We start from the raw sequence: 26,061 nt of genomic DNA, 5'->3' as shown, positions 1-26,061 counted from the left end.
TCGGTCAAGTAGTTAAGATTTAATAAGTCAATAAATGATCTACCAGATACAAGTATCCACAACCAGTCTAAATTCTAGATAAATATTAAAAATGGTGAATGATTTAAATAGTGTCACATATCATATTTGGGAGTTTTCTATGCAGGAGACATAAGAGACACAGGTTCAATTCCTGGGTTGGGAAGATACCCTGGAGAAGGAAATGGCAACCCACTGCAGTATTCTTGCCTGTAGAATCCCATGGACAGAGGAGCCTGGTGGGCTACAGCCTATAGGGTGGCAAGGAGTCGGACATGGCTGAAGTGACTTAATACATGCACAGTATATACAATACTGTAGGAGCAGAATGTCCATTTTGAAGGAGAAGGCAAGAATTCTAAGAAAGATCAATTATATATTCAAATTCTCTTATCCTATTTTTGAACAAATAATAGAGAGTTGTTTCTCAATAAGGCTTCTTTGCATTTGGCTACTTCCTGTGAATTTTTTTAAATGTGTACTTGATTTCCAGTATTATTTCATAAATGAGAATAGTTAATAGAATTGGCTTTGCATGGAGAAATATAGCAAACCAAGAAAATTGGAAGTTTTTACTCTGTGTTTTCAAAGGCTTCTTTCTAAACACTTAATTCACCTGGATCAGATAACTGGGCAAATTTATAGTAAAGGTTCATTTAGTCACCAAATATTTATCAAATACTTTTCTATTTATGAATCTCCATCCTAGAATCTTGGAATAAAAACATTAACAAGCATAGGACTGACCTAACCATTATGGAGTCTAAATTGCAGTCAGGGTGAGAGATAATTTAGAAATTAGATCAATGATTCATGAGTGTAATTTCTACTGATGATAAATTCTATGGAAAAAAGGTCAGTGAGATAGGGAAGAATAACAAGTTTTACACCAGATGATTAGGAAAAGCCTATGTAAGGCGGTAACATCTGAAGGGACCAGAAGCTTATGAAACTCCAAGTGGCTAGAGATCTATAAGCAAAATTGTGACAATAAAAACTGCAATAGCAGAGATGTAGTGACAAGAACTGGCTGGCAGACTTAAGACTAGCAAGAAAGTCAAGTGGCTGGAGCAGAGTGAGCAGAGGGGAGATAATTAGGCCCTGAGATTGTCAAGATAGTCAGGTTTTGGATCATGAAAATTCCCCCAGGTTCTGGTAAAGGTCTTATAGTTCAAACAGGGAAATAGGGTGATCAGATTTCCTATGATGATCTCTTTGTCTAGATGGAATGTGGTTCAAGTACAGAATAGGTGTCGGAGTGGTGGCTGGGAAATTAATCAGGAGGATGTTATAGTTTTATAGGAAATTGATGATTTGAAGTAGGCTTTGAGCAGTCATATTTGAGAAATATTTGGTAGGTAGAGGAGTATTACTTACTGATGAATTGGATGTGAATTGGGGAAGAAAGAAAGAAAATGGAGGCTGATGCTATGAGACATCTTACATACGTAAGTATAGATGTATACTTATAGATGTATACATAAGTATAGATGTATATAAGTATACTTATATATAAGTATATATCTATATATAAGTATACTTATATATAGATACTATACATAAGTATAGATGCTTAAAAAGCAGCTAATAGGGGTTTGAAACTCAGTTAAGAAGCTTAAAGACCCCAAACCTAAAATTTTGCTGTCTATATGCAGGTCAGGAAGCAACAGTTAGAACTGGACATGGAACAACAGACTGGTTCCAAACAGGAAAAGGAATACATCAAGGCTGTGTATTGTCACCCTGCTTATTTAACTTATACGCAGAGTACATCATGAGAAATGCTGGGCTGGAAGAAGCACAAGCTGGAATCAAGATTGCCAGGAGAAATATCAATAACCTCAGATATGCAGATGACACCACCCTTATGGCAGAAAGTGCTGCTGCTGAGTCACTTAAGTCATGTTCAACTCTGTGTGACCCCATAGACGGCAGCCCACCAGGCTCCCCTGTCCCTGGGATTCTCCAGGCAAGAACACTAGAGTGTATAGAACAGTCTTATGGACTCTGTGGGAGAGGGAGAGGGTGGGAAGATTTGGGAGAATGGCATTGAAACATGTAAATTATCATGTATGAAACGAGTTGCCAGTCCAGGTTCGATGCACAATACTGGATGCTTGGGGCTAGTGCACTGGGATGACCCAGAGGGATGGTATGGGGAGGGAGGAGGGAGGAGGGTTCAGGATGGGGAACACATGTATACCTGTGGCGGATTCATTTTGATATTTGGCAAAACTAATACAATTATGTAAAGTTTAAAAATAAAATTAAAAAAAAAAAAACAACAAAAAAAGAACACTGGAGTGGGTTGCCATTTCCTTCTCCAATGCCTGAAAGTGAAAAGTGAAAGTCAAGTCGCTCAGTCCTGTCCGACTCTTAGCGACCCCATGGACTGCAGCCTACCAGGCTCCTCCGTCCATGGGATTTTCCAGGCAAGAGTACTGGAGTGGGGTGCCATTGCCTTCTCCATAGCTGAAAGTGAAGAGGAACTAAAAAGCCTCTTGATGAAAGTGAAAGAGGAGAGTGAAAAGTTGGCTTAAAGCTCAACATTCAGAAAACGAAAATCATGGCATATGGTCCCATCACTTCATGGGAAATAGATGGGGAAACAGTAGAAACAGTGTCAGACTTTATTTTTGTGGGCTCCAAAATCACTGCAGATGGTGACTGCAGCCATGAAATTAAAAGACGCTTACCCCTTGGAAGAAAAGTTATGAGCAACCTAGATAGCATATTCAAAAGCAGAGACATTACTTTGCCAACAAAGGTCCATCTAGTCAAGGCTATGGTTTTTCCAGTGGTCATGTATGGATGTGGAGTTGGACTGTGAAGAAAGCTGAGCACCAAAGAATGGATGCTTTTGGACTGTGGTGTTGGAGAAGACTCCTGAGAGTCCCTTGAACTGCAAGGAGATCCAACCAGTCCATTCTAAACGAGATCAGCCCTGGGTGTTCTTAGGAAGGAATGATGCTAAAGCTGAAACTCCAGTACTTTGGCCACCTCATGCGAAGAGTTGACTCATTGGAAAAGACTCTGATGCTGGGAGGGATTGGGGGCAGGAGGAAAAGGGGACGACAGAGGATGATACGGCTGGATGGTATCACCAACTCGATGGATGTGAGTTTGAGTGAATTCCAGGAGTTGGTGATGGACAGGAGGGCTGGCGTGCTGCGATTCATGGGGTCGCAAAGAGTTGGACACGACTGAGCGACTGAACTGAACTGAACTGAAATCATGTGATTTTTAAAATCCCATGCTTTGATGAAATCATCTAGTGAATGATATAGATAGAGAGAAAGAGGGCAGAGGGATGTTCCTAAGAATATCCCAAAGGTTTTGAAAAAGAAAGTCCAGAAAAAGAGATTAAGAAAGAGTAGCCATGAAATAAGATGAAACTATGAAGCTCTATGGGAATCCAAAACCAAAAGAGAAGAGTTAAGAGGCACATAGTGCTAAAAAAGGAAAAAAAGAAAAAAAGAGAGAGATTGACTTTTGTAGGTGTCAAGAGGGAGGTTTTTCATGAGATTGGTCAAAATAGTTTCAGTGGTCAAAATTATAGCCTATTAGGTTAAGTTAGAGAAAAACTGTGAAATCATGGAAGTAGATACATTTAGCATAGACATTACTGTTTTTTTTCATTGGAATATAATTGCTTTGGGGCTTCCCAGGTGGCACAGTGGTAAAAAAATCCGCCTTCCAATTCAAGGGATGCAAAAGACACAGGTTCAGTCGCTGGCAGGAAGATACCAGGAGGAGGAAATGGCAACCCACTCCAGTATTCTTGCCTGGAAAATTCCATGGATGGAGGAGCCTGGTGAGTTTCAGTGCTGGCGGTTGCAAAGAGTCGGACACGACTGAGCGACTGAACTGAACTGATTTTATATATATATATATACACACACACACACACACACACACACACACACACACACACACCCTCCCTGTTGGAGCCCCCCTCCATCCCACTCCTTTAGGTCCTCACAGAGCACCAGCTGAGCTCCCTGTGCTATTACAGCATGTTGCCACTAGTTATCTTTTTGGGGTCGCGAAGAGTTGGAAACGACTGAGCGACTTCCTTTTCACTTTTCATTTTCATGCATTGGAGAAGGAAATGTCAACCCACTCCAGTGTTCTTGCCTGGAGAGTCCCAGGGATGGGGGAGCCTGGTGGGCTGCCGTCTATGGGGTCACACAGAGTCGGACACGACTGAAGTGACTTAGCAGTAGCAGCAGTAGCAGTGTATATATGTCAATGTTAATTCTCCCAATTCATGGTACCCTCTCCTTCCCCAAGTTTGTTCTCTACATGTGTGTCTCTAATCTTGCCTTTTAAATAGGTTCATCTGTGCCATTTTTCCAGAGAAGGCAATGGCACCCCACTCCAGTACTCTTGCCTGGAAAATCCCATGGGACGAGGAAGCCTGGTGGGCTGCCGTCTATGGGGTCACACAGAGTCGGACACGACTGAAGTGACTTAGCAGCAGTAGCAGCAGTGCCATTTTTCTAGATTTCATGTATATGTGTTAATATATGATATTTATGTTTTCTCTTTCTGACTTACTTTACTCTGTATGATAGACTCTAAGTCCAAACTATCTTTTAAAAATTTATCAGAGAATTGAATAGTAGTGAGAGGAGAACTTGATGGCAAAATAATTTTTAGCTTTATTGTGGGAGATGTCATACATTTTTATCATGATGGTAATTAACCAAAAGAGAGAAAATACTTGCTATATACACCAAAAAGAAGAGAACTACAAAGGCAAAGTCCCAAGATAAAGAAGAGAGCCTGGAATCTAGTGCACAGATAAGGAGGTCAGGCTGCAACAGGAATAGGAATTGATACTTCACTGTAGAAAGATTTTCAAAATTCATTTACAAAACCCCAAAGGAGGAGATAATGGTAAGGAAGTGAGATGTTTCAAAATCAAGGTTTCTGACGCCATTATTTGTGAGAAGTGAATTAAAGCCATAAAAGCAAGCAATTAAATGGAAGGGAGAGTTTTTGAATAGGAAGTGGTGAAGGTCAATGGACAAAGATATGGAAAATCTTTGTTGTTATCAGAGCTACCACAATACCAGGAAGACGAAGACAGTTTATTAAGGGTTAAAATGTAAAAACGTAGCCATGTAACTGTGAGGTCAGTAAATACTGCAACAAAGACGGGCAGTGAATTTAGAAACATAATGCATACATTTCAGATAGGGTATTTGAGAGAGAAACTATGATGTATGGCTTAGAAACCACAGTGAGGAGCAAAGCAGAAGACTCTGAACACTGAATGAAAGCCGCGGGGGCAAAAACACACACTTTGAGAAGACTGCAAGAAGTCAAATCCCATAAGGAAAACACATGTATAACCCTTTTTTATTTTTTATTTTTATTTTATTTATTTATTTTTAATACATCAGTGTCTCTTTTGCTGTCTCGTACACTGGGTTATTGTTACCATCTTTCTAAATTCCATATATATGCGTTAGTATACTGTATTTATGTTTTTCCTTCTGGCTTACTTCACTCTGTATAATAGGCTCCAGTTTCATCCACCTCTTTAGAACTGATTCAAATGTATTCTTTTTAATGGATGAGTCATACTCCATTGTGTATATGTACCACTGCTTTCTTATCCATTCATCTGCTGATGGACATCTAGGTTGCTTCCATGTCCTGGCTATTATAAACAGTGCTGCGATGAATATTGGGGTACACGTGTCTCTTTCCCTTCTGGTTTCCTCAGTGTGTATGCCCAGCAGTGGGATTGCTGGATCATAAGGCAGTTCTATTTCCAGTTTTTTAAGGAATCTCCACACTGTTCTCCATAGTGGCTGTACTAGTTTGCATTCCCACCAACAGTGTAAGAGGGTTCCCTTTTCTCCACACCCTCTCCAGCATTTATTATTGTAGACTTTTGGATCGCAGCCATTCTGACTGGTGTGAAATGGTACCTCATAGTGGTTTTGATTTGCATTTCTCTGATAATGAGTGATGTTGAGCATCTTTTCATGTGCTTGTTAGCCATCTGTATGTCTTCTTTGGAGAAATATCTATTTAGTTCTTTGGCCCATTTTTTGATTGGGTCATTTATTTTTCTGGAGTTGAGCTGTAGGAGTTGCTTGTATATTTTTGAGATTAGTTGTTTGTCAGTTGCTTCATTTGCTATTATTTTCTCCCATTCTGAAGACTGTCTTTTCACCTTGCTAATAGTTTCCTTTGATGTGCAGAAGCTTTTAAGGTTAATTAGGTTCCATTTGTTTATTTTTGCTTTTATTTCCAGTATTCTGGGAGGTGGGTCATAGAGGATCCTGCTGTGATGTATGTCAGAGAGTGTTTTGCCTACGTTCTCCTCTAGGAGTTTTATAGTTTCTGGTCTTATGTTTAGATCTTTAATCCAGAAAAAGTTAAATAAATTACAAATCAGAATGACTTCCTCTTGAACTCTTACATTTCGAAGTTGTATTACTGCTATGCATGTAAAAACCTTTGCTGGGAGTCAATTTCCTGACCCTCAGCCATGTAACAACTGCTGATCTGCTTTTTCTGAGCATCCTTGAAAGATGAATGGGTGACACCTATTCACAGGATGCTGCAAGCTTTATTTCTCAATTTCATAAGATTTTCTAAGAGTCATAAGATTTTCTGTTAACTCCTAATCTGTGGTATATGTGAGGAGACCTATCAGTTATGCTATTAATATTACATTGACTTGTTGAAAGAATGAAAATGCATTCTAAATTTCTAAGCTGACATGAATGTTTAAATACAATTAATATGGATGTCAAAAAGATGATCTGCTCTCTGAAAAGGCAAAAGCTGATCAGAAAAAGAAAATCCATATAACTTAAAAAACAATCCAAACTCTGTGGGCTTTGAGATAACTATAAATGAAGTCCCCAAAGGCCCTGATATAACCATATATCAAAAACAAGATATAGAGAACAGTGAAATATCAAACACACACACACACACACACACACACACACCTTCTAGTCTCCTCTATAATCTTTTGATTTTGGTCAAGCATCCTGATTGCTTTTCTTAGACCAGGAATAAGTTTGATCTTCTAAAGCATTAGATGTGTAGCTCAAGAAAAAGTATAAGTTACACCCTGGGGCTCAAAAATAAGCTTGTACAGCTAAGGAACTTAAAAGAATTCAATATCAGTTCTAATTAGGCCCCTGCAGGCTGTTGTATTCTGACTTCTGAACAACATCCCCAAAGTACTGAAATGTTCTAGTTCCTAGAATTAAGAGAAAATAAAAAATGGCAATAGGACACTTATTTTACTCAAAATTCTCTCTGCTGAGTAAGGAAAATAATATACAGATAAATAAAAATAGGCTTCACTGAGTGAATTTTGCTTAAATCACTATTTCATTTTCCATTTTCTATACAAAGTATTGATAGAAAGAACTATTGAATGGTTTCATGATGACTTTATTTTTCTTACATTAAAATTTTTCAATTAGATTGCAAATAAAGCAAGGGGAAAGCAGAGATACAAGTACAAGGTGTCAGTCTGGTCCCTACGGTGTTTAATTTCATTTGAGGATGTACATGATTTTGCAAGTGGGTTTCCTAGTAAATATTTGATTTTACTCAAAGTAATACACTGGAAGTAGGTTTCTGCCATGCGTTTCAAAGTACAACTAGAATCTTTGGAAATTTACAAACTTACTTAAAAAAAAAAACCTGAAGTAATATGAATTGAAGTCAAAGAACATGTGATTCAAAACATGAGAGGTATGCTACATCGGCCCACTACTGGAATTCAGATTTGGCATGACTCGTCACAGAAAAGTTCAGTACTTTATCAGTGTAAAATATATCAAAGAAACCACTACAGCAGGCAACACTTGCAACAACATGATTACCTTACCCTTGATTACCATAATTTTCACACCTGATATTAGAAGAACTTATGAAATGCTTCTCCCTTTCTAACCTAAAATAATTATTCTGCTTAGACAAACTACTTAGAATTTTGCAGGTCTTATCTAATCAACATATTCATGCTTCTCATGGGAATTTTTATCTGTTTGCTTCGAAAGTCTTGGTTTCTAGCAGTTTTCAATGTTATAGATGGTGTATTTACTTTCTTTTTTAATTTTAGTTTTAAATTTTAATTTTTAAAATTTTATTTACTTGATTAACAAAATTTTAAAGGAAAAAAAAAAAGCACAGGCCATGCTGTAGAGTGAAATCATTCATTCCCACCTATTCCTATCCCCTGTCCATTGGCAACTATTTCATTAATTTTTAAATATTTCACAATTTACATATGCAAACATATATAGTATATTTATAATTTATATATAAAAACAAACCTAATTGCTATGATATGAACACTTCCACCAACATCACAGCTCAGAAGAAGCTACCAGCATAACATCGTAAATGGAATTAAGATGAGTTAAGCAGTTGTACACCATGCACCATACTATAGAATATTTTCATTATAAAAAACTAGGGAAAAAAACATAAATAACTTTAAAAGCATAGATTACAGGAAATGGTAGAGTAATAATTAGGTATTCATGAATTGAATAATTACTTTTGCTTAAAACATGATTTAAATCTAAGTTCACGTAATTTAATTATTAAAAATGAACTGGCCAGGGAGGAGGGGGAAACTAAAAGTAAAAATGACTTGGTTTATGAACTACCTCACAAAATTCCTGAAAATGTAAGACTGACTTTCGTGAGCTGGTATAATGGCCGTAGCCTTACTCTTTAGGTTGGGGTAATGACACTGTTGTCAGAATATTCATATATTTGATCATTTCAAATTCCGATAGATATTGTAGACAAAGAATATCACGTGCCATATCATGGCCATATGTTTCAGCCATCAAGCCATGAGCCACTGCAGCTGCCCACTGTGCACCCTGAGGGGATTCAGGATGCTAAAAAAACAGATATTGGCTCTAGATAGCTAAAGTGCATATTGAAGGAAGGATTTCAATGAGCCCAGACTCTTGCATCTTCCCATAACAACAACAACAACAAAGAGCTAAATTCATTAATATGAGATATTTAGCTACCTGTTTTTTGTTAGCTTGTTTCTTTGGGGTTTTATTTTGCCTGTTGTTGTTGCCGTTTTTGACAAAAATTCCTATATGTCCTTGCTCCTCGCTTACTTTTTGAACTAACTCCTAAGAACATCCACCCAAAAAAACATAATTCTCAACTTTTAAATTGTGCACTTTTTTCAGTAAACACTACAGACAAACTGTCTCAAAAAGTTTACTGGTACTTTACGAATCCATAGACTTTGAATATTTATTAGTCATTTATGTTTCTACTTCTGAAATATCAGATGATACCCTTTAATTTGTTTCTTAGGAACTGCTTTATTTTCACATGAAATATGTGTCATATAAATGCTCTATCTTTTAAATTAACGTGTGAAGAATTATTTGGTAATAAGATACAATCTGTCAACATTCACCTTTAAGGCTTCTTGGTTTCATGCCAGGTGTGAAACCCATCTATTAGATTCCACAATCATTCTCTGCTATATAATTTTATATTTACTATTGTATTGACATTGATATGTTTGTACTATGAAAATGGATATAATTTTACTTACGTGATCGTTTTTGTATTTTTTCTTATTTTCTATATCTAGGCTGTGACCAGATACTACCTTCTGATAAGAAAGATAGTCTCTGTCTCCATGTAGGGTCTTCGACCCACGGTTGGAGTCAAACCATGGGTTTCTTACATGATTCAGTTCAGTTCAGTTGCTCAGTTGTGTCCAACTCCTTGCGACCCCATGAATAGCAGCAGGCCTGGCCTCCCTGTCCATCACCAACACCTGGAGTTCACCCACATTCACGTGCATCAAGTCGGTGATGCCATCCAGCCATCTCATCCTTGGTCGTCCCCTGCTCCTCCTGTCCCCAATACCTACCAGCATCAGGGTCTTTTCCAATGAGTCAACTCTTTGCATGAGGCAGCCAAAGTATTGGAGTTTCAGCTTTAGCATCAATCCTTCCAATTAACACCCAGGACTGGTCTCCTTTAGGATGGACTGGTTGGATCTCCTTGCAGTCCAAGGGACTCTCAAGAGTCTTCTCCAACACCACACTTCAAAAGCATCAATTCTTTGGTGCTCAGCTTTCTTCACAGTCCAACTCTCATATCCATACATGACCACTGAAAAAACCATAGCCTTGACTAGACGGACCTTTGTTGGCAAAGTAATGTCTCTGCTTTTGAATATGCTATCTAGGTTGGTCCTAACTTTCCTTCAAGGAGTAAGCGTCTTTTAATATCATGGCTGCAATCACCATCTGCAGTGATTTTGGAGCCCCAGAAAAAAAAGTCTGACACTGTTTTCACTGTTTCCACATCTATTTCTCATGAAGTGATGGGACCGGATGCCATGATCTTCGTTTTCTGAATGTTGAGCTTTAAGCCAACCTTTCACTCTCCTCTTTCACTTTCATCAAGAGGCTTTTTAGTTCCTCTTCACTTTCTGCCATAAGGGTGGTGTCATCTGCATATCTGAGGTTATTGATATTTCTCCTGGCAATCTTGATTCCAGCTTGTGCTTCTTCCAGCCCAGCGTTTCTCAAGATGTACTCTGCATATAAGTTAAATAAGCAGGGTGACAATATACAGCCTTGACGTACTCCTTTTCTTATTTGGAACCAGTCTGTTGTTCCATGTCCAGTTCTAACTGTTGCTTCCTGACCTAAATATAGGTTTCTGAAAAGGCAGGTCAAGTGGTCTGGTATTCCCATCTCTTTCAGAATTTTCCACAGTTTTTTGTGATCCACACAGTCAAAGGCTTTGGCATAGTCAATAAAGCAGAAATAGATGTTTTTCTGGAACTCTCTTGCTTTTTCGATGATCCGGTGGATGTTGGCAATTTGATCTCTGGTTCTTCTGCCTTTTCTAAAACCAGCTTGAACATCTGGAAGTTGACGGTTCACATATTGCTTAAGCCTGGCTTGGAGAATTTTGAGCATTACTTTACTAGCTTTGAGATGAGTGCAATTGTGCGGTAGTTTGAGCGTTCTTTGGCATTGCCTTTCTTCGGGATTGGAATGAAAACTGACCTTTTCCAGTCCAGTGGCCACTGCTGAGTTTTCCAAATTTGCTGGCATATTGAGTGCAGCACTTTCACAGCATCATCTTTCAGGATTTGAAGTAGCTCCACTGGAATTCCATCACCTCCACTAGCTTTGTTCGTAGTGATGCTTGCTAAGGCCCACTTGACTTCCCATTCCAGGATGTCTGGCTCTAGGTGAGTGATCACACCATCGTAATTATCTGGGTCATGAACATCTTTTTTATACAGTTCTTCTACAGTTCAGATTGATTATATTCTTTGCAGCCAAAGATGGAGAAGCTCTATACAGTCAGCAAAAACAAGACCAGGAGCTAACTGTGGCTCAGATCATGAACTCCTTATTGCCAAATTCAGACTTAAATTGAAGAAACTAGGGAAAACCACTAGATCATTCAGGTATGTCCTAAATCAAATCCCTTATAATTATACACTGGAAGTGAGAAGTAGTTTTAAGGGACTAGATCTGATAGACAGAGTACCTGATGAACTATGGATGGAGGTTCATGACATTGTACAGGAGACAGGGATCAAGACCATCCCCATGGAAAAGAAATGCAAAAAAGCAAAATGGCTGTCTGAGGAGGCCTTACAAATAGCTGTGAAAAAAGAGAAGTGAAAAGCAAAGGAGAAAAGGAAAGATATTCCCATTTAAATGCAAAGTTCCAAAGAACAGCAAAGAGAGATAAGAAAGCCTTACTCGGTGATCAGTACAAAGAAATAGGAAAACAACAGAATGGGAAAGACTAGAGATCTCTTCAAGAAAATTAGAGATACCAAGGGAACATTTCATGCAAAGATGGGCTCGATAAAGGACAGAAATGGTAGGGACCTAAGAGAAGCAGAAGATATTAAGAGGAGGTGGCAAGAATACACAGAAGGACTGTACATGATTACAGGAATGTTTCAAATGAAAAATCCCCAGTGCTCAGGTGCTATTAAACTTCTGCTTGTGTCATCTTCTCTGATGGTCCATTGGCCAGAATCAAGATGCATAACAAAGACTAGAATCATGTAAAAGAAACCTCCAAAGAGCTTGGCTATTGGAAGCTATGATTCATTTGAGACCATTAAAGCAACATTCTAGTCTACTGTTCTTCACAGTTCATATTATAACAACAAAGAATACAGAAGAAGTAAAAACTACTTAGCTATCCTTCTGAGTGTTTCTTTCCATATGTGAAACTAATTTCATTACTAGTTATTAGTCAGTGTCAATTCATTGTATAAATACTATCTTTCATATAAAATACAATTTAACGTTTGCCTGATTTGAGGAAAATTCTGTTATCTGTAATTGTAGTGAAGGCTGGAGCTATGCTCAAATATTTTATACCAAGTAAGTTTCCATAGTTATTCACTACATCACCCGTTTGAAGATCTCAATGAACATTAAGATTCAAACCGTAATAGTATATAGGTCAAAATATCATTATCTATTAAAATTAGTCCAAGTCTTTAGATATAAAAGTGAATAGCTAACACATTTCACAGATTTTGTCATGTATAAAAATAATTAAAATGCTTCTATAGTGTTTACAGAGACATTGCAAGGAACAATTGATAAAGACAAGAAGAACAAAAACAGTCATGTGATTTTTCATACATTCAACAGCATTTGAAATCTTGAGACTGAACTTAGCCCCTACTGACTATGTGTGTTAAGACATCTGTTCTACGACTAAACAGAAGTTAATGATTTGTGATGTTTAATGGTCCAAAGTGAATCATAGAGCTAAATCAAAATGTGGCAAGAATTGCTGCATTCTCCAGGCTCCAGGGAAAAACGCTTTCTTCTTCCAGACTCTAGCAGCTGCCAACTTTCTTTGGCTTATACCCACATCACTACAATATATGGTTCATATTTCCTTCTCTTCTATAGTCAAATCTTCCACCACCTCCCTCTTATAAAAACTTGTGACTACATTTAGGACCCATTCAGATAGTCAGTATAATCTCTCATTTCAAAATCTTTAAATTAATTACATTTGAAAAGTTTCTATTGTCACATCAAGTAATATGTACAGGGTTTGGGCATTAGAACATGCAATGATTTGGGAACCTTACTTAGCTTACTCTATAATCATGTCAAAATGCAAATGTTGCACAGACATGCCCAAACAGCCCCCTACATTGGATAATACAAATGACTGCTGCCTCTTACCTGTTAGAGCTTCACCATCACATTTATCTTCCCTCCTTCTAGATAAGATTTATCAAGTTACCTAAGCATAAAATAAATGAAACTTTCCAATAGAATTCATTCCAGCACAACATTCACTTCTTTAAACTCTCTCCAAAATTAACAAACAAAAGCCGAAATCCTGTAATAAGACTTTTATATCACTCTCTTTCTGGTATATCCATGGATCCCATGCTGTGGATTCTCCTTCACAGAAGTAAGCAACAAATAGAAACATATTTAACTACTATTGAGTTCCTGGTGGTCTCTGGCTGGTGGGTTTTGACATGTAAAAAGTCACAAGGTATCAGAACATATCTGAAATCCATATAATTAAAAATATTAGCATTAGAATAGTCCACATATTTTTAAATGCTACAACACCGCAAGAAAATGGGAAACAACCTAATGTAAATATTAAGAAAGAACCTACACTTACCAAGTGAAAAAAAAAAAAAAAAAACTGTAATGATGAAAATAATATGAAGAGAGACTTGACTTCATTAGCAAGTAAGGAAATATATTAATAAATTAAGACCATAAAACAAGTTTCAAATTGCCTAGCACTTGACTCAAGGAATTAATGAAGTATGACCTAATCAGATTTTTAAATTTATATAAATTAAAAGAAAAACTCACATTGCTAGTGTGAACATAAATTGGTCAATCACATCACATTAAAAATTACCTTGTAAAGCTGACTAGTAATGTTCCTGATAAAAATTTTAAAATGAAAAAATAAAATCTCAAAAGTCCACTGGGATAGAAACTTTTTTTTTAATTTCAGTCTTTCCATTCCACAGGATAATACTGTAGTGAAAATGAATGAACAATAGCTACAATATGGATGGATATGAGTGAAGAAAAAACACGATCGGAAAACTAGGTATATGTATAAAGCTCAAAACAGAAAAATTAACAACACAGTATTTTTAAGGCCTTATATGCATGGTAACTATAGATAAAATTTCAGACAACAGCAGAGCATATGTTTACATTTTTATAAACTCCAAATAGCAAAATAAGCATATGCTATTTTTAATGACTCTTGTTTGTGATAAAAGTACATCTACAGAAAAGAAGGAAGGGAATTATTAACACAACTTGTAGTAAGGAGGTACACACGGATCTTTGTAATGGACATGGGGAGGGGGGAGGAGAGGGTGAGATGTATAGAAAGAGTAACATGAACACTTACACAAACATATGTAAAATAGATAGCCAATGGGAATTTGCTGAATGGCTCAGGAAACTCAAACAGGGGCTCTGTATCAACCTCTAGGGGAGGGCTGGGGCGGGAGATGGGGGGAGTTTCAAATGAGAGGGGGACATATGTATACCTATGGCTGATTCATGTTGAGGTTTGACAGAAAACAACAAAATTCTGTAAAGCAATTCTCCTTCAATAAAAATAAATAAATTAAAATACTAATTTGGAGCTAGACTTCTCCTTGGCCAATATTCTAAGTAATAGCAGTAGTGAGAAGCCATTCTGTAACTAATTCTTTCCTCTTCAAAATTTAAAGCCACTGACATTAATTCAGTAATGCTTTTTCCTGATCTTGGTGTTTCTACTTGCAGAGGTCTCTCTGAATTTTCCCTGTAGGCAGCTTCACTTGCAAAAGTGCCACATCATTTGGCCAGCTGCTCTTAAATTTGCTTCAGCCTGCCTAGTCTCCTTGACCTATTTGATTGAGGAGTTGTGTCCTTGCACATAAGGAATGTGACTAAGATAATTTGCCAGATATTCTAACCCTCAGGCCTGTGAATTATTTTACTCTTATGGAAACTGTTTTATCTCCTGGCTCACAACATTTACCTTTAGATATTTTATTTTATTTTTTTCCTATATTGCCAAGGGTCCCTGTGTTTCAGCATGGGTATTTTTTAAATGGAGAAAGACACTATGGCCCTTGCCCCTCTCCCTATGTTCTCTGCCTGCCTTTGGCCTGTGTGAAAAGTTTAGCCAAAGTTTAACTGAAGAAGTGAGAACATGCAGAAACAAAGAAAAACAGCCAAAGGAGACCAAATAATTATAGTGTAGTCATTGGCAGAATCAAGGACGTTTAGTTCCTTCTCAAAGGCTATAGATAATATCCTGAGCCACATTTTGTGAGCTGTCTTGCAGATACTGAGATCCCTACCAGATGAAAGATGTTAACTACATGACCTTTGTTTAGTCACTAAGGCACGTCCAACTCTTTTGCGACCCCATGGACTGTAGCCCTCCAGGCTTCTCTTCGTCCATAGGACTTCTCAGGCAAGAATACTGGAGTGGGTTGCCATTTCCTTCTCCAAGGAATCTTCCTGACCCAGGGATCAAACCCATGTCCCCTGCATTGGCAGACAGATGACATAAGCTGCCATAATTCCAAGAACTGACTGCAAAGAAATGGAAACGAACCAGACACAGAACTGAAGATTAACTGTACTTGAAACAATCAAAAGGATGCTGGTCAGACCAGTGATGACCAATGTTAAAAGGACTGTCAGAGCAGACTATACTGTGTCTGCCTGTAGCCCCCTGCCTCAGCCTATAAAAGTCCTAGCTCACTGACTGTCAGTGGAGGGAGTCAGCCTTTGGACAGGAGTACCCACCCAACCTCCCTGGATGCCAGCATCCCAAATAAAGCAAACTCTCCTTTCCACCAACCTGGTCTCTTTACTGGCTTTTGAGTGGCGAGCATATCCTGCTTTTTGGTGACATTTGATCCTTAAAAAAACAAGGCTCCTGAGTTTATAGTATAATTTATTTTGCTTTCATTCTAAATTATAGACTTCTGTTCTGATGGATATCTTCTACTTAAGTATTCTCTCTCTGATAACACATGACCCCTTATGATGTGACTTCAGGTTATTAAAAAACAATTAAAATTGATGCATGTTATCAGCATGTAATGACACTCTGCTTAATTCAGACAAAAATAATTTTCGTTTCAATGTGAACATCTCCCTAAATGAAGAATATTACTGACCTTATTTTTAAAGTTACTAAGACTTAAATGAAATTACTGTACTGGATCAATAAAACTGACCATGAGTGTACATATTACTTTTTCAATATATTAAGAGGTTTCCACAAAAATTACATCTTTCAAATATGAAACATACATTGCCAGAGGATAAGAGTAAATTAGAAAAAATCAAAATAGTGGCCTTTATTTAAATTATCCTCCTGGCCCATAACAGCTGATTTATGTCTACTAAAATCATGATTTTCCAACTTTCATATTAAAAAGACCTCTTAACCTTATCATTATTTGTTTGACAATCGAATCATTTTAGTGAGAAGAAAATGAACAGCCTTAATAAGCTTAATGGGATGCTGTATTAATCAGAAGTAATTATAACACCCAATTCAGAATCTTCCATTTCAAAAGGTCTGTGGAGACATATAAAGAGAAAAACAAGCACAGAATAATATAAAAGCAAAGAAATTGAAGAGGAAATGGCAAAAAAGTAATATTTTTGCAGTTTTACCTTTCCCCAAACTTTAGACTTTAGAGATTTGTTGTATTTTGTTCTGACACAGTGCTATTTCAAATTAAAGAGATAAACAAAAAAAAAAATAGGAAATGAAATGGACCAAGTATTTAGAAAAAATTAAAACAGAAAAGTTACCCATGATTCTGAGAATTTTCAGATAATCAACAGAAATCAAGACCCAGGATATAGGAGTACAGCATGAAGGGAAATCATATACTATAATGTTCCTCCAGTAAAAAAGAAAAAATCTACCTTACAAGATCAGTCTCACAATGCTCTCCCTTCCAGACTACTTCAGCTGTTTCATGGTTCTGTTTTGTATTTTCATTTATCAATTATCTATTCTTTTGTAGAGAATTAAATGATATCTTTAGGAAATGGTATTCCCTTCTGTCCCATAATTGACTATGAAGAAAACACGTGAGTAAAATAAAAAATAATTTACATATCTCTGCAATTTAAAGGTAAGTAACACCAAATGAAGTTGTGCTAGGTTGTCATTTTTTGGGCACTCTTTTCTCCCTCTAAACATTCTCCCAGGGTAATTTTATTCATTCTACATGGGCAATTATATCTGCATATTGATGAAACTCAAATCTTTTTTTTTACTTCTCTCTTATCATACCTCTCAGACCCCTGTATCAGAATACCTATTATAATTTTTCACAAGGACATTTAACGGGCATCTTGATTTCAAATCTATCCAAAATTAAACTAGTCAGTTTTCTCCACATACCTGATTATTCCTAATGATGAACCTAGCGTTTGGAAAGGCCAGTCAGGATACTGCTGACTCCATTAACCAGGGTCATCTGCTAGCCACGCTGTTCAGGGACTGCTCCTAGCCGAAGAGATCTTCCAAGTTCACCCCCTTCCTGGACTCAGCCTGCAGACATACAAAGGCCAGACTCTCTCACTCCAGCCCAGGACAACTCTAAATGCCCAACTCTGTTATTCTAACTCATTTCTTGATGTTGCACCGCAGCCTAATTTTGTGCTGTGCTCCATTGCCTTCTTTCTCTTACCCCACAGGTGTTGTTTAATCTCCAGAGCATTCCCTAATTATGTTCCTGAATATTCCTTGCTATCGCAGAGCCAGCTTCCTGAGAAAGCCAGTCTACAACCCAACTACAATTCAGGTGTAGACAATTTTAACTCCAAATTCAGTCTCATTACCTTTCTTCTCTCACCTGGATCTCTACCTTGCCTTGCTTCCCCACCCCTCTGCAATCAATGCTCCTTTCATCAGACAAAAAGGACCTCGTGTACACCTGAAAATAATGCAACATTATAAATCAGCTATACGTCTATAAACTTGTTTAAAAAGGACCTTCAAAAATGGTAATCTAATGACGTTAGCTCCCTTAAATCTCATTTACAGCTTCCCCCTGCATGTAAGACAGTATCCATTCTCCCCTGTGGCTTTTCAAAATCTAGTCCTCGATTAAAATTTAAGGCTATTCTGAATCTTCTCCTTACACCACAGACCCTCATCCCCTCCTTTCAATTCACTGCCATGTTATAGATATTATACATTTATTTAGCTCTTTTATAAAGTGATATAGAAGCATAAATAATATAGGATAACTTATAAGGACTTTGACTCATGAGGCTGTCAGATATGGGATTCACATCTAACTGAACAATCGAATGCACATCTTATTTACCTCTATACCAGGCTATGTTTCCAAAATGTTAATAGTAAAAGCTACTTCAAAGAGTCATCAATAGTTAGACCTAGTTAGAAAGTACAGTGACTTCTCTGGAGGTCAAGTGGTTAAGACTTTACTTTCCAATGCAGGGAGTATGGGTTTGAGATGCATAGATGACTCGAACTAAATGCCTCGCAGTTAAAAAACCAAAATATAAAACAGAAGCAATATTGTAACAAACTGAATAAAGGCTTAAAAATGGTCTATGTAAAAAAAAAAATTTTTTTTAAGTGCAAAGATTAGGGCCAGTTCAGTTCTCAGCAAACTGCCCAGCATAAATTCAATAATAGAAGTATGTTGAATTCATCATCATCTCCCAGCACTGACATCCCCAACTCAGAAAGGCTCCCACCTTTTGATTGCTAGATTGTCATGATCTGTTTAATCTCAACTCAAGTTATATGGCACTTCTCTGGGAACACTTTCTTGGCACACTTAGGTTAGTTATACGTAATATGTGGTAGCATTTTTTACATTATAGTTTCCTTATATCAATATTTACATTTTCTCATTAATCTTAACTAGATAATAAACCACATTTTCTTTGTTTTGTATATAAAGGCCTAGCGTGGTACCTGCTATGAAGATGACACTGGATACATATGTCAGTGACTCCCTAAGACAATACATTATTTTATTCCTTGTACATTTTCGTTTCAAATGTCTTTCTGAATTAGAATCCAATAACATTTTGAATGTTTTGATATGAACATCAGTTAATGATATAATTTCTTAGCAGGAAATGATACAAAAATAACATTCACAATATGTAACAAATGCTATTCATTATAAAATAGCAATGCTAGTTTTTAAACTGAAAATAAAATGCAAATTGAAAAATCATAGGTACAAAGAACACATATCAGTTGAGTTAGATAAGTAGACAAGTCCTTTCTAATCTAGATGACTACAGTGACCATGGTTCTCTGCTGGGGGTGGTGGAGGCTGCTCAGCCAGGGGACACTTTACAATGTCTGGAGCTATTTTTGATTCTCATAACTTTAGGGGAAGCAGGTGCTATTGGCATTTAGAGGGAGAGGCCAGGGATACTGCTTAAGGAACAGTCTATAATGTGTAGGACAGCTCCTTACCTGGCCTGAAATACCAATAGTATTAAACTGAGTAACTGCACAATTGTAAAGAAGACAACATTTTAAGAAAGACCAGATACACATTTAAAATGTCCAGAGTATGTTTCAAAGTGGCAGACTTTAGGATGAGATATTTTTAGAAACAAAGATGATGACCCTTTTTCAAAGTGGTTGGAATAAAGAACGTGTACCTTGATTAAGGACATTGCTTATGGATTTTGGAAAAGGTCTCCTGACAGCTAATTTTAAAATTAAATGTAAAAGTTAACGTGTATGCATGTATTTCAAAGAAAAAAAGAAAGGAAAGAGATCAGATAAAATTATTAAATTATAATAGTTGACAAGGCAAGTGAGTAAATGTGGTCATATTACATATTGCACATTACTATCCTCACAAGATGCACTCCTGTGAACCATGTCTTTTCCAGCCTTAGACTCGAAGATTAAGTCAAAGTGTTGCCACTACATCATCTCAGAGAAAGTCCTCCAAAGTAATACAACTATGTGACACTTCTCCCAATTATAAAAGAAATTTTAAAATGTACAGAGGTGGGCTAATCTTAGTTTTTAGAAAACTCTAATAAAAATGGCTATCACCAAATTGAACCAGTGCCTGTGTAGGTGGACAGCTGACATCAAATCCTGTATTAGGTACCAGAAGCACTGATTCAGGAGTGGAATGCTATCCCCACTCATCTTAATGAATAATTCACATAAAGCTCTTCTCTAATTCTTGACAGTTAACATGGTTTAGCTAGGTCTGAATGAAATGGAGACTTAATGAAAGGGTAGAGCTATGTAAAAACTGAGCTAAACAAGAATTTAACTATCAAAGCTAAGCTGAAATTTGAAGAAATCAGGAGAAATAAACACACACACACACACACACACACACACACATATATAAAACCATGAACTTTCAGATTTTCAAGCTGGATTTAGAAAAGGCAGAGGAACCAGAGATTAAATTGCTAACATCTGTTAGATCATTGAAAAAGCAAGAGAGTTCCAGAAAAATATCTGCTTCTGCTTTATTGACTAAGCCAAAGCCTTTGACTGTGTGGATAACAACAAACTGTGGAAAATTCTTAAAGATATGGGAATACCAGATCACATTACCTGCCTTCTGAAAAATCTATATGCAGGTCAAGACGCAACAGTTAGAACTGGATATAGAACAACAGACTGGTTCCAAATTGGGAAAGGAGTATGTCAAAGCTGTATATTGTCACCCTGCTTATTTAACTTACATGCAGAGTACATCAAGTGAAATGCCGGGCTGGATGAAGCACAAGCTGGAATCAAGATTGGCAGGAGAAATATCAATAATCACAGATATTCAGATGACACCATCCTTATGGCAGAAATTGAAAAACTAAAGAGCCTCTGGATGAAAGTGAAAGAAGAGAGTGAAAAAGTTGGCTTAAATCTCAACATTCAGAAAACTAAGATCATGTCATCCAGTCCCATCACTTCATGGAAAATAGATGAGGAAACAGTGGAAACAGTGACAGACTTTAGTTTTCTGAGCTCCAAAATCACTGCAGATGGTAACTGCAGGCATGAAATTAAAAGATGCTTGCTCCTTGCAAGACAAGTTATGACCAACCTAGACAGCATATTAAAAAGCAGAGACATTACTTTGCCAACAAAGGTTCATCTAGTCAAACCTCTGGTTTTTCCAATAGTCATGTAGTTGGACTATAAGGAAAGCTGAGCACTGAAGAAGTGATGCTTTTGAACTATGGTGTTGGAGAAAACTCTTGAGAGTCCCTTGGACTGCAAAGAGATCAAACTAGTCCATCCTAAAGGAAATCAGTCCTGAATATTCATTGGAAGGACTGATACTGAAGCTGAAGTTCCAATACTTCGGCCACCTGATGTGAAGTCTGACTCATTGGGAAAGACCCTGATGCTGGAAAAGATTTAAGGCGGGAGAAGAAGGGGACAACAAAGGATGAGATGGTTGGATGGCATCACCAACTCGATGGATATGAATTTGAGTAAGCTCCAGGAGTTGGTGATGGACAGGGAAGCCTGGTGTGCTGCAGTCCATGGGGTCGCAAAGAGTCGGACACGACTGAGCAACTGATCTGATATACATATCACACCTTCTACTTATTTATTAGCAAATTATCACATATATATATATGCATATTTCAGCATTCAGGTTACTTAAGGTCTTTACATATTTGTTTCCTCAAGCATGAAATATGGAATGGATATAACTTTATCTCACAACTGTTGGTATTTTTCTTCAAAAATGTGCAAAAACTTAGTGTTCCTCATGATGTAGATATCCAATAAAAGTTAAAACTTAGTTACACCACCTAGTGGAATATTCTCACATGCTTAAAATGAAAGGCTGATTTGTTAGCTTATTGTATTTAACCATTATGCTTTCATGAATTATAAACAATGTCCCCTCATCAATCAGGAGAAAAATCTAAGTAAGGAAGTGGATGAAAGTGAATAGTTTTTAGTGAGATGCATGGAAGTTTGTTGTCACATCCTTCAGCAGAACTAATCCATCCAGTTCACTTTACTTTTTTTCTCACATGTCTGAATGTCTCAGGACTCTTATGCTGTCTTAGTCCATTTGGTATGCTATTACAAAATACCACAGATCAGCTGGTTAACAAACAGCAGACAGTTATTTCTCAAAGTTCTGAATTCTAGAAGTCTAAGATCAAGGCATCACAGATTCAGTATCTAATGAGGGCCCACTCTCTGGTTCATAGATAGTGCCATCTTGCTGTGGCCTTACACAAGGGAAGAGAGCTAGAGATCTCTCACAGTTCTATTCTGAAGGGTGCTAATCCCATTAATGGGCTTCCTGGGTGTCTCCAAGGCAAAGAATACTCCTCTTAATGCAGGTGATATGGGTTCTATCCCTGTTCAGAATGATCCCCTGGAAAAGAAAATGGCAGCCCACTCCTGGTTTCTTGCTTGTGAAATCCTATGGACAGAGGATTCTGGCAGGCTACAGTCCATGGGATGTAGATTAATTTCAGATGACTTAGTGACTTAGTGACTAAGCAACAACAATCCCATTAATGACTCTACCCTCATGACTCCCAAAAGTTCCACCTCCTAATACTATCACCCATAAGAATAGGATTTCAACACACTATTTGAGAGGTGGGGAACAAAAGCATCCACACCATAACATATGTATATAATCTAAGTAGAAGCTTTCTAATAAAATAATGACAATAAAGATCATTGCCTCCATGTTTCTTGTTCAGTGGCTCAGTCATATCCGACTCTTTGCAACCCCATGGACTGCAGCATGCCAGGCTTCCCTGTCCACTATCTCCTGGAGTTTGCTCAAATTCATGTCCATTGAGTCAATGATGCCATTCAACCATCTCATTCTCTGAGGCCCCCTTCTCCTCCTGCCCTCAATCTTTCTCAGCATCAGCGTCTTTTCCAATAGGTTGGCTGTTCGCATCAGGTGACCAAAGTATTGGAGTTTCAGGTCCAATATTCCAATGAATATTTAGGACTGACTTCTTTTAGGATTGACTGGTTTGATCTCTTTGCAATCCAAGGGACTCTCAAGAGTCTTTTCCAGCACCACAGTTCAAAAGCATCAATTCTTCAGCACTAAGCCATCTTTATGGTCCAACTCTCACATCTACACATGACTACTGGAAAAACCATAGCTTTGACTAGATGGACCTTTGTCAGCAAAGTGATGGCTCTGCTTTTTAAAATGCTGTCTAGGTTGGCCATAGCTTTTCCTCCAAGGAGCAAGCATCTTTTAATTTTGTGGCTGCAGTCACAATCCACAGTGATTTTAGAGCCCAAGAAAATAAATTCTGTCACTGTTTCCATTGTTTCCCCATCTATTTGCCATGAAGTGATGGGACCGCATGCCATGATCTTCGTTTTTTTGAATGTTGAGTTTTAAGCCAGCTTTTTCACTCTCTTCTTTCACCTTCATTAAGAGTTTCTTTAGCTTCTCTTCACTTTCTGCCATTAGGGTGGTGTCTTCTGCATATGAGGTTATTGATATTTCTCCTGGCAATCGTGATTCCAGCTTGTGATTCATCCAGCCGGGATTTCCCATGATGTATTCTGCATAGAATTTAATTGAGCTGGGTGACAATGCACAGCTCTGACATACTGCTTTCCCAATTTTGAACCAGCCCATTGTTCCATGTCTGGTTCTAACTGTTGCTTCTTGACCTGTATACAGATTTCTCAGGAGGCAGGTAGGGTGGTCTGGTATTCCCATCTCTTTAAGAATTTTCCATGGTTTGTTGTGATCCATACAGTCCAAGGCTTTAGTATAGTCCATAAGGCACAAGTAGATATTTTACTGAAATTCTCTTGCTTTTCCTAGGATCCTATGGATGTTGCCAATTTGATCTCTGGTTCCTTGTCTTTTCTAAATCCAGCTTGTGCTTTTTAAAATTCTCAGTTCATGTACTGATGAAGCCTAGCTTGAAGGATTTTCCCATTTTACTTCAGAAGGATTCAATTGAGAAAGCGATTGACTTTAAGGCAGCAATCAGAATCAAAATGTTGTGGCACCTCTGTCCCATGAACATTTTCAGAGTCTCCTGATCTAGTGTTGCTGTTGTATGTTCTTCCCACCATAATTTTATACCTCAGTTGACTGCCACTTTTCAGGCTGTACATACCACCAACTCCCTAGGTACCACCACCACTGCTGGAAAACTTTGTTACTTTTCACTAGATCCTATAGCTCTTGAAAGACACAAATATTTTTGCCAAGTACCATTACTGTCTCTCCCTCAATTCAGCTCATTCACTTTTCTTCTTGTTTATTCTTGGTAATGTTTCTTCCTTAAGCAACATCATCTTCCACAGTTCCCTCTGCCAAGTACTTTCCTGATATACACCTGCTTGTCCTTAAGCTTCCACCAATGACTCCCTGTAAATTTTGCAGTCCTGGGGCTCTGCTGTGTACTGTAGTGAAGTAGGTTTGTCTTACCCAAACACTGTTTTAATTTTGTTTTACTTCCCACTAGGGAGTAACAATGGAGAAGGCAATGGCACCCTACTCCAGTACTCTTGCCTGGGAAATCCCATGGACGGAGGAGCCTGGTGGGCTACAGTCCATGGGGTCATGAAGAGTCGGACACGACTTCACTTTCACTTTCACTTTTCACTTTCATGCATTGGAGAAGGAAATGGCAACCCACTCCAGTGTTCTTGCCTGGAGAATCCCAGGGATGGGGGAGCCTGGTGGGCTGCCGCCTATGGGGTCGCACAGAGTCGGACAGGACTGAAGCGACTTAGCAGCAGCAGCAGCAGGGAGTAACATAATAGAACTCTCTGGTATTCAAAATTAGTGAAACTACGTTTCCTCTGTTTTCAAATAAATCTTTCCAATCCTAGCTGCTTCTCACAACACAGACAAGGGTTCACTGGTAGTTAAACAAGAGGCAAATCACTGTTAGATGTTAAGAGGTGATGTAATTTACATAGTAATATAACATTTGCAAAGGCAAAGCATACTTCTGTTGCCCTCCCATAAAGGACTATTTGCCATAAAGGCATAAAAGCATAAAGGCAGGACCTTCCTGCAGAATTCTTCTTTCCTGTGTCTTCAGAAATTAATCACGTGAGTCTTATAGTTTTAGTAAAATACCATACTTTTTTTTGAAAAACATTGCAGAAGCTGGTACAAAGAAAGAAAATAGGATATTACCTTGATTCTGAAATTTTCAATATTCAAATCCAGAAACTATGTTAAACTTACCTTCTGGCCTCCATCAGGTGACAGAGTCCTGTTTTCTTACCGGTCCTGGGAAAGAAACAGAACTAGAAAAATCCTATCTAGCCTTAGTTATTTTGATATCTATCTTCTATTTCTGTGCTAATACATATCGTCAGTGGGATGAATCAAACAGACAACTAGGCTTTGGAGATTTTACACACCAGTTTGAGGGCTACCAGGATTTAGGCAGGATCTCAATGGTAGTTGGTCTTTCATATCTTCAATTTTCCTAGTATTAGCAAATATTTTTTTTTAATTTTTTTTATTTTTTAATATAAATTTATTTAATTGAAGGCTAATTACTTTACAATATTGTATTGGTTTTGGCATACATTGACATGAATCCTTTATGTCTCCTTTAGAAGCAGAACTTGATCACTGGGTCAGGGTTATAGCTGGCCTCTTCCTTTAGGAAGCATTTTCTTCAGTTTTTTAAGGGCATTTTTTTTTCCAAGTTCAATGTCAATTTCTAAGATCTACTGAAGTTGGAATCTTTTTTGACATTACTAAGGAAATTAGTCCTGAACAATCATTGGAAGGCCTGATGCTAAAGCTGAAGTTCCAATACTTTGGCCACCTGATGAGAAGAACTGACTCATTAGAAAAGACCACAATGCTGGGAAAGTTTAAAGGCAGGAGGAAAAGGGGATGACAGAGGACGAGATGGTAGGAAGGCATCACCAGTTCGATGAACGTGAGTTTGAACAAGCTTCAGGAATTGGTGATGGACAGGGAGGCCT

At 37.7% G+C, this 26,061-nt stretch overlaps 1 long non-coding RNA gene across 35 annotated transcripts in view; it reads right to left on the bottom strand.

Moving 5' to 3' along the window:
* The window catches only part of LOC147366670 (uncharacterized), a 927,553-nt gene that overhangs the window by 543,260 nt on the left and 358,232 nt on the right, over positions 1-26,061 (bottom strand). For 4 of the 35 annotated variants that reach the window (XR_015168894.1, XR_015168892.1, XR_015168915.1 and 1 more), the window contains exon 1: positions 17,500-17,962. This is a non-coding gene — a long non-coding RNA (uncharacterized LOC147366670). Of the gene's footprint in view, positions 1-17,499; positions 17,963-26,061 lie in introns of those variants that run through there. The other 31 variants (XR_015168906.1, XR_015168904.1, XR_015168898.1 and 28 more) reach the window with 19 other exon arrangements.

Source organism: Bos grunniens, chromosome 8, assembly GCF_055505025.1.
Source record: "Bos grunniens cultivar Pamir isolate PY7600 chromosome 8, Bosgru_T2T1.0, whole genome shotgun sequence".
NCBI lineage: Eukaryota > Metazoa > Chordata > Mammalia > Artiodactyla > Bovidae > Bos > Bos grunniens.
The sequence above is the reverse complement of the archived record's forward strand: the minus strand, read 5'-3'. Positions and strand labels throughout refer to the sequence as shown.